Source organism: Diabrotica virgifera, chromosome 1 (genome assembly GCF_917563875.1).
Source record: "Diabrotica virgifera virgifera chromosome 1, PGI_DIABVI_V3a".
NCBI lineage: Eukaryota > Metazoa > Arthropoda > Insecta > Coleoptera > Chrysomelidae > Diabrotica > Diabrotica virgifera.
The window spans coordinates 86,304,906-86,321,253 of NC_065443.1; positions in this window are offsets into that span (position 1 = coordinate 86,304,906).

A 16,348-nucleotide genomic window follows, 5' to 3' on the forward strand; every position below is an offset into this window, starting at 1 on the left:
TCATCTGCGAAACGTAGGTTGTTTATTTTATGAACATTTATTGAGGTGCCTTTTTCCCATCCTTCAAGTGCTCTTCTCATAATATGCTCTCCATATATATTGAATAATTATGGAGATAGTATACATCCCTATCTGACACCACGTTCTGGATTAAATTCATTTGAAAGTGTATCAAACACTTTAACTGATCCAGTAGTGTGTTCGTATAGTTCAGTTATAAGCGAAATCAGGTGTTGGGGTACGCCTACATCTTTCAGTATTCGCCATAAGTGTCTCCACTTGACCCTGTCGAACGCCTTACGATAATCTATAAAGCATATGTACAGTGGAATATTGAATTCCCTAGATTTTTCGATTATCTGTCTTATATTTAACAGGTGTTCTCTACCAATAGGTAGAGTACCTCTACCTTTGGTAAATCCAGTTTGCTCTCGAGGAATTTCTCTTTGAAGCAATGTTTTTAGTCTCTCATTGATTATGTATATGTAGCATTATTTTACTGGCACGTGATATAAGAGAAATAGTTCTATAATTGTCGCATTTATGGAAGCTGCCTTTTTTATGAATTGTTGTTATTGTAGATTTTGTCCAGTCTTCAGGCCATTGTTTAGAATGCCATATATGGTTACAGAGTAGATGAAGTAATTTTAGGCCAGTTTCTTCTGTGGCTTTCAGAATTTCTGCTGTTATCATATCTGGACCTGGTGCTTTATTATATTTGAGCTTAATGATCGCGAGTCTTAGTTCATTTTCAAGTATGTATATCAGGTTCTTCTTCTACCTCGTCAGAGATTTGGTTAATAAGTTCTTGACGTTGATCATCTTTATATAGGTCCCTGCAATACGATCTCCATGTCTCTGCTATATTTTCTCTGTTTGTTCTCAGAGTTCCAGTGTTGTCTTCAATGGCCCAAGTTGTGGCTTTGAAGTCTCTTGTTAAGTAGCTTATTTTTCTAAATAGTTCTCTCGGCTGGTTTTTCTGATCATGTCTCTCAATTTCTTTGCAAATACTTTGATTATCTGCCTTGCATCTTCGTTTTATTTCTTTATTGAGGTTTCTTAAACTAGTTTTTTCCCTTTCACTACGCATACCAGTTTGACACACCGGAGCACATAAACATGACTTATCAAATACCAACTTGCGACCACGTTGAAACTCGATAAACAAATTTTTGGCCGTTGCCATTGAAGGACAAGAGTCACCATACACAGAATCCAAATGCTCTTTGATTTCGCTGCGGTATATCCCTTCCAAGAGTAAGAGGTGAATCACCGATCGATTTTGCTCTTTATTCATTTTTCTAAAATCTCCAGACACACACGCTTACACGCGCGGTCAATACAAAAGTACTATTCCGATTCGGCTCTGAGATTTTGACATAGGCCGTCTACAAGAATTTATTAGACGATAGTGGATTTCTCTTGCTATAGTGGCGCTATCGGACAGAGAAGCTAGTCTCTTGTTGTATCTTAATACAGTTTACTATATTTACTGAGAATAAGCAAGAATAAGAGAGAGAGAGGCACAAAGCGAAAGAGAGAGAGAGAGAGAGAGAGGGAGAGAGAGAGAGAGAGAGAGAGAGAGAGAGAGAGAGAGAAAGAAAGATAGCAGAGAAAATCACCTGTAACTCTTGAAACATCTGCCGAACAAAAGACAAAGACATTTTGTACAGAGCTGTTGTTTAATACTCCTTTCAAAGATCTCCTTTCGACTCTTGCAGTCTGGTTATTCCTGTTATTAATTATTTAGTAATTTTTCATTTTTCCTTTCCTTAATTTGCGATTTCGTTTATTTATATCTCAATTTTAAAATACCTCCACTTATATTTTTAGGTCTACTTACTGGGTTTAATCTAAAATAAATACGATTTGCCCTAAAAAAATTGTAAGTAGAAATCCGTGTTCACAACCCTTTTAGAAACATCGAATATTTTAGGACACAAAGCTGACACTAGATGTACGATAAATGCGTAGAAAAGCAATATTTTAAAATAATATTCTCGAATGCAAATCTCAAAAACCTACTTGGAATTTCATATTGGTATAAAGGGAAAGCCAGTGGGCTGTTGAGATTTGAAGGATTGAGTGGGTGATTTTTGTGGCATTCACTTATGTGTTAAGAGAAATAGGAAAACAATTTTATTGTTAGTAATAATAGAAAGTATTATTTTGCTAGACGGTGATAAATCTATATGGTAGGGGAGCAAAGTATGCAAAATGTGCAGTCACTCGAGCGTTATGGGGACTTATTGGGTTGTGAAGAGTAGGTCCTAAAACCAAAAAAAGTTAAGTAAAGTTTTCCATTTTAGTGGGGACATTCCGTTTTTAATTTAATTTTCCATTTCCAACAATCATTTTTTAAACGCTTTTCTTTAGTTCAATACTTTGCGTCAAATTTTTAGACGTTAATTTGACTGCTTTTTCTTCAATGCAATTGAATGAAAATTTGCAGACATATGCATTCGTGGGAACAATACACGAATAGTCAATAACCTTTTTTATGTTTATTAATTGTTTAAATAAAAAAACAATTTTAATGGATAATGCTTCAATTCTCTTGTTTTTTACAATGTAAAAACTTGAAACATTTACGGATTGTAGCTAATGGTATGAACTTTACATAATTTCACTTTTACTTTAATTGTTTACGTTATGCTTCATAAATAAACAATAAAGTTTCAAATTTTGAACGCTCATATATTTGTTTATATAAAAATCGGCGCTTATTCGTATCAAATTTCAATACAATACGAAACAAAACTTCAACCACAACTCGAATTTAAAAAATTTGTGTTTTTATCGTAGTCTCAGAAAAACCACCGGTAGAGACGTTTTGTGCTACAATTAACATCAGAATTCGTTTTGGCGTATTAATTAATCAAACGCCCTTCTTTATTTCAATCGTATGAATTAAATCTTTGGACGTTAATTTGACTGCTTTTTCTTCAATGCAAATGACAAAAATTTGCAGACATACGCATTCGTGGGAACAATACACGAATAGTCAATAAAAAATTATTTTATGTTTATTAATTGTTTAAATAAAAAAACAATTTTAACGGAATATGCTTAAATTCTCTTGTTTGTTACAATGAAGAAACTTGAAACTTTTACAGATTGTAGCTAATTATACGAACTATACATAATTTCACTTTTTACGTTAATTGTTTACGTTATGCTTTATAAATAAACATTAAAGTTTCTAATTGTTTGCCGATTCCGACTCCTTTTCATGTTTGAACTTAATATGTTTTATAAATATTTTAATAAATATGACGATATATTTTAATGTTTGAAAAGTGTAAGACTAAAAAGTAAGAAATAAAAAAAAAACAAAAAAAATGTTTCAGAAACGCTTTTCTTTAGTTACGAGTTACTAAAATTAAAAAATTTTATAAAAAAAATCAAATAGAAAGCAAAAAATAAAAAAAATTAAAAAAAATCTAACACATTAGTTAAAGAAAAGCGTGGGGCAAAAACCGTTTATTCGATGAAGACCGCCACGCTTTTCTTTGACGAATGTGTTAGATTTTTAAATTTTTTTTTTATTTTTTGTTTTTATTTGATTTTTTTTTATAATATTTTTTAATTTTAGTCACTCGTAACTAAAGAAAAGCGTTTATTAAAATTTCATATTTTTTTATTTACGTTACAACGCCATCTACCCATAATTCGAAAAAATGTCTCAAATAAACGTTACTTATTTTTACGCCAGGAATCCAAATCTTCAATAAAAAATGGGGACTCCCATTAAGATTTTAACCCTGCTGTCCCGTTCGAGTCAACTACACAAATGTACTGTTCGGGTCAATATGACCCAACTATGCTTTACGCTCCTTAATCGAAATAAAATAAGCTAATGTTGATAAACAAAACTTTATTAACAAGAAATTATGGTTAATTAAACAAAAATTATGTTGTTAATATAATTTAAACCTTATTAACAAAAATAAAAGGTATCTTTTTCTTCCAAAAAACCTAGCAACAAATATCTACAAAAATTAAATTCAGTTTACGACTGGGACAGTAATAAAAAGAATGGATTTTACAAATATGTTTATGATATATACAACATAATAGTTAGTCTTGTTATCGTTTTTAGGGCAAGTTTACAGCGTGCTCGTTTAGCAGGCGGAGTTAGATTTTCCATAGACGGTTCACTAGCATTTCCATCTTGTCTACTTGTTTCTGTTCGTGTCCTTTTTACCAGTTCGTGAAACCATTTAGTTATTGGTATATTTTTTCGGGAAATGATGACTGGTTTAATTAGTTTTTTCCCAATTCCTCAAGAAAAATTCGCCGTTTTGTCAGTTTATTGGTATTCCATTGGATATTTATTGATGCCCATAACACGAACGCGTTGTAGGCAGAAATGTACAGCAGATTATAAAAAAACAATCATTGGCCAGTGATTTACCTCTTCTCACATGTATACGTGCCAACAAGCTAATCTAGAATATCAACTGCTCCCTTATTGGAATTGTAATCTAAAATAATTTGGGGCTTTTTCATTTGATGAAAGTGATGCATGATGCATCGATTTATGATGCAAAGTACTCATAAGAACAACATTTTTATTATTTTCAGGAATATTGTCAACAACAGTGGTATCTTGCTTGAAACAAAAAAGACGAGCTATGAACTTATTTATTCGCGATTTTTGCTGAAAGCTCCGGTTTATTTTACTGATAGTCCCCGGAATTGTATCTACTGTGTTTTAGAATGAATTGTCCTTAATTTTACGATGTAAAAAGTTATTACACGTAATATTGTGGCCTTCCAAGTCACTACTCAAGTCACACATCACACGCATTACTGTATAGATCTGCAATTTTAGAGCATAAGAAGTTTTGCTGTTCATAATTACATAAAAATCAAACTTGTGTGCCATATTTCGCTGGTTTGCTTGGAATGTACCATTTGAAGGGAGAGCGGCCTCTAAAGGCAACTAGTTGCTTATCGACTGTAACATTTTCATCAGGGTTAAAAAATTTTGGTACATTTTCAACCTATGTTTCCTAAATTTCACGTATTGCAGCAAGTTTGCCAAAACGTCTCCTATCCTTTCTAGTAGTTTTGTTATCAAAACGTATTACTTGCAAACTTTTTGTAAATATATCAAGCGACATTGTTGATTGAAATATATTACGACCCGTTTCTTCATTCCACAAACTTTTAGTGGATTCGCCATGGGCCTTATAAACTCGAGCTAAAACTAAACGACCAAGGTATTCTTGGAAACCAACTTTATTCATGTCTTTCCAGTTGGTTCCAAAGACATGCTGTCCGTCCATATTGGTCATATTTATAATTTGGTTTGCAACATCGTCCAGCTATACTACAGTTTATTTTACAAGTTCTAGCTTGCAGAAACCTGTTTTTATTTAGAGACGTATCCGGCTGACAGACACACAGGTACTGCCAATATAGAATACTTCCAACTAAACACACATACACAGGTAATTTTTAACGGTTTAAATATGCGGGTCATATTGACCCGAACGTACCCTAGGTAACAATTTCATTTTTATCAAAAAAATCAGGAAGTTGATTGTTTATCTCATATGCAATATAAAGACCTCATATTAGTGAATAAAGTCACGAAACACCAAATCGTCACTGTGCGTAATAATTTGTAAAATAAGAAATAAAATATTTTTTGGGTCAAATAGACCCGAACAGGACAGCAGGGTTAAAGTAACCTCCCACCCCGTCTCCGTGGGGTGTCGTGTTTGGTGCGATTCGATAGATTTTTCAAAAATATTGAATAAGTGTATTTATCAGTTTTTCGATCTGATGTTCATTTCGCCAAATATCGCGGGATTCGTAATTAAAATTTTAAATTTACCCCCACGCCTCTCCGTGGGAAGTCGGTTTGGTACCATTCGACAGATTTTTAAAAAATATTGAGCACGTATTTTTTAGTTTTTCGATCTGTCATTCATTTCGCGAAATATTCGCTTTTTTCTTGTTAAACTTTGGGACTCACCCATTTGCGTACTTTTTTTTACATGCTCAAATCGTCAGATTTTTGTGTTTTGCTTGTACTTAACTTACCTTATCTAATCTGACGATTTCGAGTTTTTCTAAGCATAGATTTTTTTTCGCCCCTCCCCTTAACGAACTTCCCTGCATTAAGAGCCAATACAAGTACATTTTCAGGGTACAAGGTTTCTACCCATGTAATAATCTGACGCGTTCGAGTAAATGCAAAAATCCCTGCTTGGTCTCCCCTACAATTATTAAAGTAAAATCAAACTTGCGGGCACAGAAATCCGCCCACTTAAAAATTTGGTAATTTTTGATGTCTCTTATTTCTTAAACCTGTTGGCCGATTTAAGTGATTTTTTTAATATGTTATAATAGTATGGTATAGTTAGACCCAAACCCAGACATCCAAAGTGAAAGTTATCCTCCAACACCAAATTGTTCTATATGGTCCACATAATGTTCAGAAAAAAGTCACACCATTTTGAGCGTCGGGTTTGGGGAGGAGAGGGGGGAGAAATTTGCAAATTCGTAGTTTTTTAAGTTTTTCGTCAATATTTCTAAAACTAAGCGGTTTAGCATGAACAACCCTCTACAAAAAATTGTTCTACATTAAATTTGAAATAAAAAAGGCCCTATACATAACCCTTCTAAAATGAACGGTTCCGAAGTTACGGAGGTAGTATAGTATAATTGGTCCAAAAAAAGGCCTAACCCAGACATCCAAAGTAAAAGTTTTCCTTCAACACCAAATTGTTCTATATGGTCCACATATTGTTCAGTAAAAAGTTACACCATTTTGAGCGTCCGGTTTGGGGAGGAGATGAGGGAGAAGTCGGTAAATTAGTAGTTTTTTTAACTTTTTCGTCAATATTTCTAAAACTATACTTTAGCGTAAGGAATGTTCTATAGAAAAATGTTCTACATAAAATTAAAAACAAAAAAGGTTCCATACATAATTTTTATAAAATCAACGGTTCCAGAGTTACAGAGGGTGAAAAGTGGAGGTTTTTGATACTTTTTATATTTACCGATTTCTCCCACCTCTCCCGCCCCCAAACCCGACGCTCAAAATGGTGTGACTTTTTTCTGAACATTATGTGGACCATATAGAACAATTTGGTGTTGAAGGATAACTTTCACTTTGGATGTCTGGGATTTTGGTATAGTTATATCATAAATATTACCCAAAAAATATAAAAAGTATCGAAAACCTCGACTTTCACCCTCCGTAACTCTGGAACCGTTGATTTTATAACAATTATGTATGAACATTTTTTGGTTTGAATTTCCTGTAAAATATTTTTTTATATAACATTGTTTACGATAAAGGATAGTTTTAGAAATATTGACGAAAAACGTAAAAAACTTCTAATTTACCGGTTTCTCTCCCATCTCCCTCTAAAACCGGACGCTCAAAATGGTGTAACTTTTTACTGAACAATATGTGGACCATATAGAACATTTTGGTGTTGGAGGAAAACTTTTACTTTGGATGTTTGGGTTAGGCCTTTTTTGGACCAGTTATACTATACTACCTCCGTAATTTTGGAACCATTCATTTTAGAAAGATTATGCATAGGGCCTTTTTTATTTCAAATTTAATGTAGAACAATTTTGTATAGAAGGTAGTACATGCTAAACCACATAGTTTTAGAAATATTGGCGAAAAACTTAAAAAAGTACGAATTTACCGATTTCTCCCCCCTCTCCCCGCCAAACCCGACGCTCAAAATGGTGTGACTTTTTTCTGGACATTGTGTGGACCATATAGAACAATTTGGTGTTGAAGGATAACTTTCACTTTGGATGTCTGGGTTATGCCATCTTTTGGATCAACTGTACTATACTATAACATTATTTTTTTAAAATACCGGTGTAATAATATTGTTGCTAAACATGTAAATGTTCATTGTATACCGGGTGCACGAATCAAACTGTGTTTTTTTCTCAAAGTTGGCATCACCCTGTGGAATATTCTAGCACATATAAAACACTGAAATTAAAACCCATCTATAGCCTCGGGTCTTCTTACCATTCTGTTTTTGGATTCTCGGTTATGTTGGATAATAAAAAAGTTAGGTACTTTAACAACTGGACATGTTCTTCATCAACACAGGGTGTTTTCAAATATGTGGGCCAAATTTAAATAGCAATTCTGCATGAAAAAATAATGGCAGTTTGCTTTATAAACGTATGTCCGCAAATGTTTCGTTTTCGAGATACGGGATGTTAAATTTTTTCTTATAAACTGACGATTTATTTATTGCTCTAAAACCAGTTGAGATGTCCAAATGAAATTTGGCAGGTTTTCAGAGATAGTCATTGCTGATCTTTTGAAATACAATAAGGAATTTAATATTCACCATTGGCCCCAACCCTGCCCCACCCCTGCCCCACCCCTTTGTCGGCCACGCTGCGTTCCGTCCCTAGAGATTTTACTTAGTTATGTCATGACCGATTTATTCCCAAATTTTGGTGCTCTATCTATATCATGAGCGTCACAAAAAAAATAATAATAACCGCGACTTTGACCCCTTATAACTACTCTCGTCCCCCACTCTGGTTTCCGGGTCTGAGGATTTTACTTAGTTATGTCATGGTCTACTTATTCCCAAATTTTGGTGCACCACCTCGATCAGAAACGTCACAAAAAACTCCTTAAAATTTTTATATTCACCCCTGCTCCCACCCCTTTGTCGGCCACGCAGCCTTCCGCCCCTGGATATTTTACTTAGTTACTTTATGAGCTACTTATTCCTAAATTTTGGTGCACTATCTTGATTATAAGGGAGGCCAGGTATTCCTGAGATCACTTCCGATGTAATATTCGTCGTTAGCGACCCCAAAAACCCACCGAGTAATGATTTTTGACTAATGTTTTAATCAATTTTTGCCGAAAACACCACAAGACGAGGTAAACAGTAGGTACCCTGGGCACCAGGTACTCCGGAGATCACTTCCGATGTCATATTCATCGTTAGTGATCCTAAAAACCCCTGCGTAATGGTTTTTGACTAATTTTTTAATGAATTTTAATGACGGGGTAAACAGTAGGTACCCTGGGCACCAGGTACTCACTCATATCCTCATATGACGTCATATTCGTTTTCAGCGACCCCAAAAACCCCAGAGTAACAAAATAGGGAACTTGCATATATTTTTAAATATTAAAATAATATTAAAAAATATAAGGTAACATGATCATAAAACGCATGCATGCAAAAAAAAAACAAATATTGTTAACCCATAGGCTTATTACGAGACATTGAAAAAGCTATAAAATTCAAATTTCTTCAGAGGCGCGTAAACGGGTCTGACGTCACGACTCACGTCTACCTGCTAGATTTCTATGAGTCGACAACAAAGCCGCTAGGATATTTCGAAATTATTTACAAATTCATTCACATTTACTTAAAACTCTCATGTAGAAGTTGATTGTAAATAAAAGTTCAAAAAAAGGTTGTTTTGGGGATTGTATTAATTCCATTTTAATCATATTATTTAATTGGAAATTCCAAGGTATTTTTGTTCTTGTATAGTTCCATAATGAGTATATTTAGTTTCAAACTGAAATTGATCATTTTGAGTGCTACTTTAAAAAGTAGTGTTTTTAAATGTATAATATGACTGACTAGGGTTTTTCAAAAAGTTAATCTGACAATCTACAGTAGTTGATTTCTTCATGGTGGCAAATTTTATAAAAAGCAGTGAAAGTTATTCTATTGGAGAAATGCGAGGAGGCAAATAAGTAGGTACCTATTACAAGTATTATTAATAAACACGTTTAAATTGTTTATAACAATAGTTTTTAGTTACTCTGACTTTTATTACTAAAAGTTTTGTTTATTTTTAAGTTATTTTTATTTTCTTTCTTCTTTGTTATGAATTTAAAATATTTATAAATTATAGGTTTTAATTTTGTTTATTACAAAATATTACGACCAGAAGTACATATATTTGGAACATTTAATAACCAATAGACAACCAAATAACCAATGTTACAATGAACAATGCAAAAGTACAGTTGCAAATGATTAGTACAGTTGATTTTGCTTACCAGATACACACTTTAAAAATAACTCAAAATTTACTTATATTTGGATAGAATAGGACGCAGATCTTATCGACAGGTTGATTAGTATAGCACAAGACTTTTGGAGTGTAAATATTTTCCCGCATCTATTTGGATCTGATAATTATTAAAAATAAATGGAATAAAAATTTGATAAAATAAAGTTTCATCCATAAAATATTTTTTATTTCTTTATGTAAGAATGAAATTCATATTTTAAACTAAATATATATTTGTATATTATAATAAAACATTCTTCTTTTTCTTTTTATAAGTAATTTTTTAGTAGTATCTATGTACTTACATTTTTTTAATAAATATGATATTAATGTAGGTATTTAATTTTGTTCAAACTTTATAATATAATTTGGCATTTGAGATACCTATGTTGTAAAATAAAAATGTATTTCCCTAAATTAAAAATAACATTATGAATGCATGAAAATCTTTAAAAGATATTATCTGCAGAGTGCACGTCTGGCACTAGGCAGTAGCCAAACGAGAACAGTTAAGTGGTAAATATCATGGTTGGTGACGTCAGACCAAAGCGCGCGCTTTTAAAGTTGTTTGAAACGGTAATTTCGGGCGCGGAATTATAATCAGTTGTTGTACGTACACTATTAATTGTTAAGACGTAATATTTTGAATTTATCATTTTTAAACATAAATTAACAAAAATGAATAACCACTTTCAATTTCGTTGCAAAACGAAAACACAGCCGAACCATATTCTAGTCCAATCATAGAGTGCTGCAAGAACCCCTACCGGTTTCGAAACTTATTAGTCTCTCATCAGGAGGCACATATTATGCTGCTCTCCCCGATCCAACCAAAACAAACCCCAGCGTGCAGTCCCGGATTGCAACGAACGAAATGGCATAGATGCCCTAGCGGCAACTGCTAAGTTTTCACTCTAATGGCATATAAAACAACATAATGCTATTCTACATCCTACCAGAATGAAAACAATGGGAACCTTCTCTGGTTACACCTCCGAGGCTTCTACAATTTGCAAGCCATACGGATACTGAGACTAAGGAAGATGAGGGAATTCTACAATTTACAATTCACGTCCCATCTGCTCAGCGCGGTAAAGTTCCAACGAGAATGGTTCCCTTCATACTCCACACAGAGTAAATGTAAATCAAAAATGAATAACCACTTTCAATTTCGTTGCAAAACGAAAACACAGCCGAACCATATTCTAGTCCAATCAGAGAGTGCTGCAAGCACCCCTACCGGTTTCGAAACTTATTAGTCTCTCATCAGGAGGCACATATGCTGCTCTCCCCTATCCAACCAAAACAAACCCCAGCGTGCAGTCCCGGATTGCAACGAACGAAATGGCATAGATGCCCTAGCGGCAACTGCTAGCAAAAAGACTATGTTCTCACTCTAATGGCATATAAAACAACATAATGCTATTCTACATCCCACCAGAATGAAAACAATGGGAACCTTCTCTGGTTACACCTCCGAGGCTTCTACAATTTGCAAGCCATACGGATACTGAGACTAAGGAAGATGAGGGAATTCTACAATTTACAATTCACGTCCCATCTGCTCAGCGCGGTAAAGTTCCAACGAGAATGGTTCCCTTCATACTCCACACAGAGTAAATGTAAATAAAAAATGAATAACCACTTTCAATCTCGTTGCAAAACGAAAACACAGCCGAACCATATTCTAGTCCAATCAGAGAGTGCTGCAAGCACCCCTACCGGTTTCGAAACTTATTAGTCTCTCATCAGGAGGCACATATGCTGCTCTCCCCGATCCAACCAAAACAAACCCCAGCGTGCAGCCCCGGATTGCAACGAACGAAATGGCATAGATGCCCTAGCGGCAACTGCTAGCAAAAAGACTATGTTCTCACTCTAATGGCATATAAAACAATATAATGCTATTCTACATCCCACCAGAATCAAAACAATGGGAACCTTCTCTGGTTACACCTCCGAGGCTTCTACAATTTGCAAGCCATACGGATACTGAGACTAAGGAAGATGAGGGAATTCTACAATTTACAATTCACGTCCCATCTGCTCAGCGCGGTAAAGTTCCAACGAGAATGGTTCCCTTCATACTCCACACAGAGTAAATGTAAATCAAAAATGAATAACCACTTTCAATTTCGTTGCAAAACGAAAACACAGCCGAACCATATTCTAGTCCAATCAGAGAGTGCTGCAAACACCCCTACTGGTTTCGAAATTTATTAGTCTCTCATCAGGAGGCACATATGCTGCTCTCCCCGATCCAACCAAAACAAACCCCAGCGTGCAGTCCCGGATTGCAACGAACGAAATGGCATAGATGCCCTAGCGGCAACTGCTAGCAAAAAGACTAAGTTTTCACTGCACGCTGGGGTTTGTTTTGGTTGGATCGGGGAGAGCAGCATATGTGCCTCCTGATGAGAGACTAATAAGTTTCGAAACCGGTAGGGGTGCTTGCAGCACTCTCTGATTGGACTAGAATATGTTTCGGCTGTGTTTTCGTTTTGCAACGAAATTGAAAGTGGTTATTCATTTTTGATTTACATTTACTCTGTGTGGAGTATGAAGGGAACTATTCTCGTTGGAACTTTACCGCGCTGAGCAGATGGGACGTGAATTGTAAATTGTAGAATTCCCTCATCTTCCTTAGTCTCAGTATCCGTATGGCTTGCAAATTGTAGAAGCCTCGGAGGTGTAACCAGAGAAGGCTCCCATTGTTTTCATTCTGGTGGGATATAGAATAGCATTATGTTGTTTTATATGCCATTAGAGTGAAAACTTAGTCTTTTTGCTAGCAGTTGCCGCTAGGGTATCTATGCCATTTCGTTCGTTGCAATCCGGGGCTGCACGCTGGGGTTTGTTTTGGTTGGATCGGGGAGAGCCAGCATATGTGCCTCCTGATGAGAGACTAATAAGTTTCGAAACCGGTAGGGGTGCTTGCAGCACTCTCTGATTGGACTAGAATATGGTTCGGCTGTGTTTTCGTTTTGCAACGAGATTGAAAGTGGTTATTCATTTTTTATTTACATTTACTCTGTGTGGAGTATGAAGGGAACCATTCTCGTTGGAACTTTACCGCGCTGAGCAGATGGGACGTGAATTGTAAATTGTAGAATTCCCTCATCTTCCTTAGTCTCAGTATCCGTATGGCTTGCAAATTGTAGAAGCCTCGGAGGTGTAACCAGAGAAGGTTCCCATTGTTTTCATTCTGGTGGGATGTAGAATAGCATTATGTTGTTTTATATGCCATTAGAGTGAAAACTTAGTCTTATTGTTTTATTTCTGGTGGGATGTAGAATAGCATTATGTTGTTTTATATGCCATTAGAGTGAAAACTTAGTCTTTTTATAAATTAACAATTTTATGCAAAAATATTTTTATGTGCAAGTTCCCTATTGAACTCATTTCCGCCGATAATTGACGAGTTCTGAATTTTTTTAGTGCCTGTTTGAGATGCACTTTAAGAATGCATTTTATGTATGCAGTGTTTTAATATTATATCATGGCTCGGGTTCACAAAGTTTCCTGGCGCATTCACGAATCGAATGCAAAAAGAATTAGTCTTAAAATTATCGTCTTGTCGTTTTCTTTCGGAGGTTCAGTGCTTTATTGCTTCGACTATATCGAGAATTTACCATTTTTAATGATTTTAAAATTCGACGAAAATACATCAGAAACTCGAAAGGCTATTATTTTAAGGTATTATTTTTGGTATTATTTTAAGTATTAAAATTAGTTTAATATCTAAATAAAAATACAATTAAAATGTTTAAAATATATTTGTTTCGTTGAAATCATAAAAATTGAAGTATACCTTCTTACGTTCGTACAAAGTACACACATTCTGTTTTTTTTTAATAAATGTAGCATTTTTAAATAAATTTAGGTATAGGGAATATTACATGAAAAATAATCAGTACTTCTTAAAGAGTTCAAAACGCAAAAAAATTTACAGGGTACTCCATTTGAAATAAGAAAGTTCATTAGATTTCCTGAAAAACGGAAGATCTGACATCAATGTAAATACCATTATAATATCGGCTGAATCACAAGAGTCTTATACGCTAAAACCTACAAAAATAGTGAAAGCCGTTTTCGAGATAATTGAGGCGTTCCATACGTAAAACTCACTCTGTATAATATGTTCATACGGTAACATATGTAAATATTTATATTCATTTGCGTTTCTAGACTATTAATTACAATATTATGCGAACCCACGGTTAGTATCTTCTCTGCGATTTAGTATAACTTCGTTAACTACCAAATTTTGTTTGTCTATTTAAACTACATGTATAAATTTTGTTACCTCGAGAATATTGAGGGGTGTAGTAAAAGGTATTTAATTGAGTTATTCGTGAACATGTTGCCTTTTAAATTGTTTCCCAAAATAGTTAAGTTTTGGCTGTCTATAAACGAAATAAAGTAATTTGTATATATAGGGTAACCTAATTTAGCACAGAATTATAAGAAAATGAGCCTAAAATAACGTTTGTCAAAAACCATTCTGTTTACTGTTTAGTTTAAGGATCTTTTGAATGACACAATTAGGTAGTTGTTAGAGTTACAGCTATAATAGTCCAGGGTAATAAGGATTTTCTCGGGACACTCAAAGATCCAGGTAGCTGACTACTTTTTTAGTTATTGTAGACCTATGGGAAGAAAACCTACCTGTTTCCTCCCTAGAGTTCGGGTCCGTTTTTTTAATTATTAACAATTTAGTGCAAAAATCGCGATTTTTTCGATTTTTTGAACTCCATTCAAAAACTGAATAGTTGACATAAAATTACAAAATTCAGATTTTTAGAACATTGAAAAACCTTCAAAATGTCGATTTTTGAAAGTTAAAAAGTTAATTTGTTGCTACGCAAACTGCAAAATAAGTGAAAATCGTTATTTGTTAATAACTTTTACTAAAACTATCTTAGAACTTTAGTGTTTCACCCAAAGTTGGATATTGGGGTACTTAACAAACCCTCGAAATTTGAGACTGATCCATTAATTAGTTTAAGAGTTACTCTATTTATTTTTCCCAGAGACCTTTATTTTGCAATAAGATAAGACAGAAAATAATGAAGATAGAGCAATTCTGAGTATGACAAATGAAAGTAAAAGAGTGATAGTATCAAAATGTATTAAAAAAAGATAAAAAATGATTAACATAGTCAAAAATCCTAATGCCAAATTTTTAAAATTTTGTAGTTTATAAACATTTAGAATAACTTTAAAAATGTTGTCCGTAGAAACAATCTTTTTATATAGGTATTCGAAAAGATAGTATTTTAACACGAATTTTCAAATAAAAAAATTTAGCCTGGGCTCATTTGGGACAAAGTTAGCCATATGTTTTTTTTTAATTCACAGCTAATTTTTTTATAATAAATAAGGAATCTCATTAATGCCATTTTAAAGTAGGGGATTCGTATTTTTTCTTAAAAAATTTGCACAAACATTATACCTTCACAGCACCCTCAACGATTTTTCAAAAATGTAGTGCAAACGATTATTAAGAGGAACCTACAAATCCAGTGAGTTAAAATACCGAAAAAGCAATTTCAAACGAATATAATTTGCTGTATGCTGTATCTCCGGATCAACTCAATGGATTTTGATCTTTCGTTTTTTAATTGGTATGTAATTTTTACGTACATTACAAATATGCAATTTCTTTATAAATTTATTAATTAATAAACAGTCTAATTTGTTTAAACAATCCTTGAAAAAATATTTTTTTTTACAAAAATATATTTTTTTAATCATAGTATCATTAATGATCACAGAAAAAGTTAAAGTACACTTTAATAAATAAATTATTTTTATTAGATAATTATTTATTGAAGATAATTTATTTATTAAAGTATACCTTAACTTTTTCTATGATCAATAGGGATAGTATGATTAAAATCATGGATTTTTGGGAAAAATTGTTTTTTTAAAAATTGTGTAAACAAATTAGACTGTTTATTAATTAACAAGTGTCTAGACAAATTACATATTTGTAATGTACAGAAAAATTACATACAAATTAAAAAAAGAACGATCAAAATATATTCAGTAGATCCCGAGATATAGAAAATGATAGTAGTTTTAAGTTGTTTTTTAGGTTTTTGAACTCGTGCATTTGTCGGCTCCCAGCTCCCCCTTCACTTACCACGACTAGTCACTAGTTAAATTACATTTTTAAAAATTCGTGTAAAATACCAGCTTTTGTAATATGTAAAATGACTTTTTTTACAGACAATATTTTTAAAGTTATTCTAAATGTTTTTAAACTACAATATTTCACAAA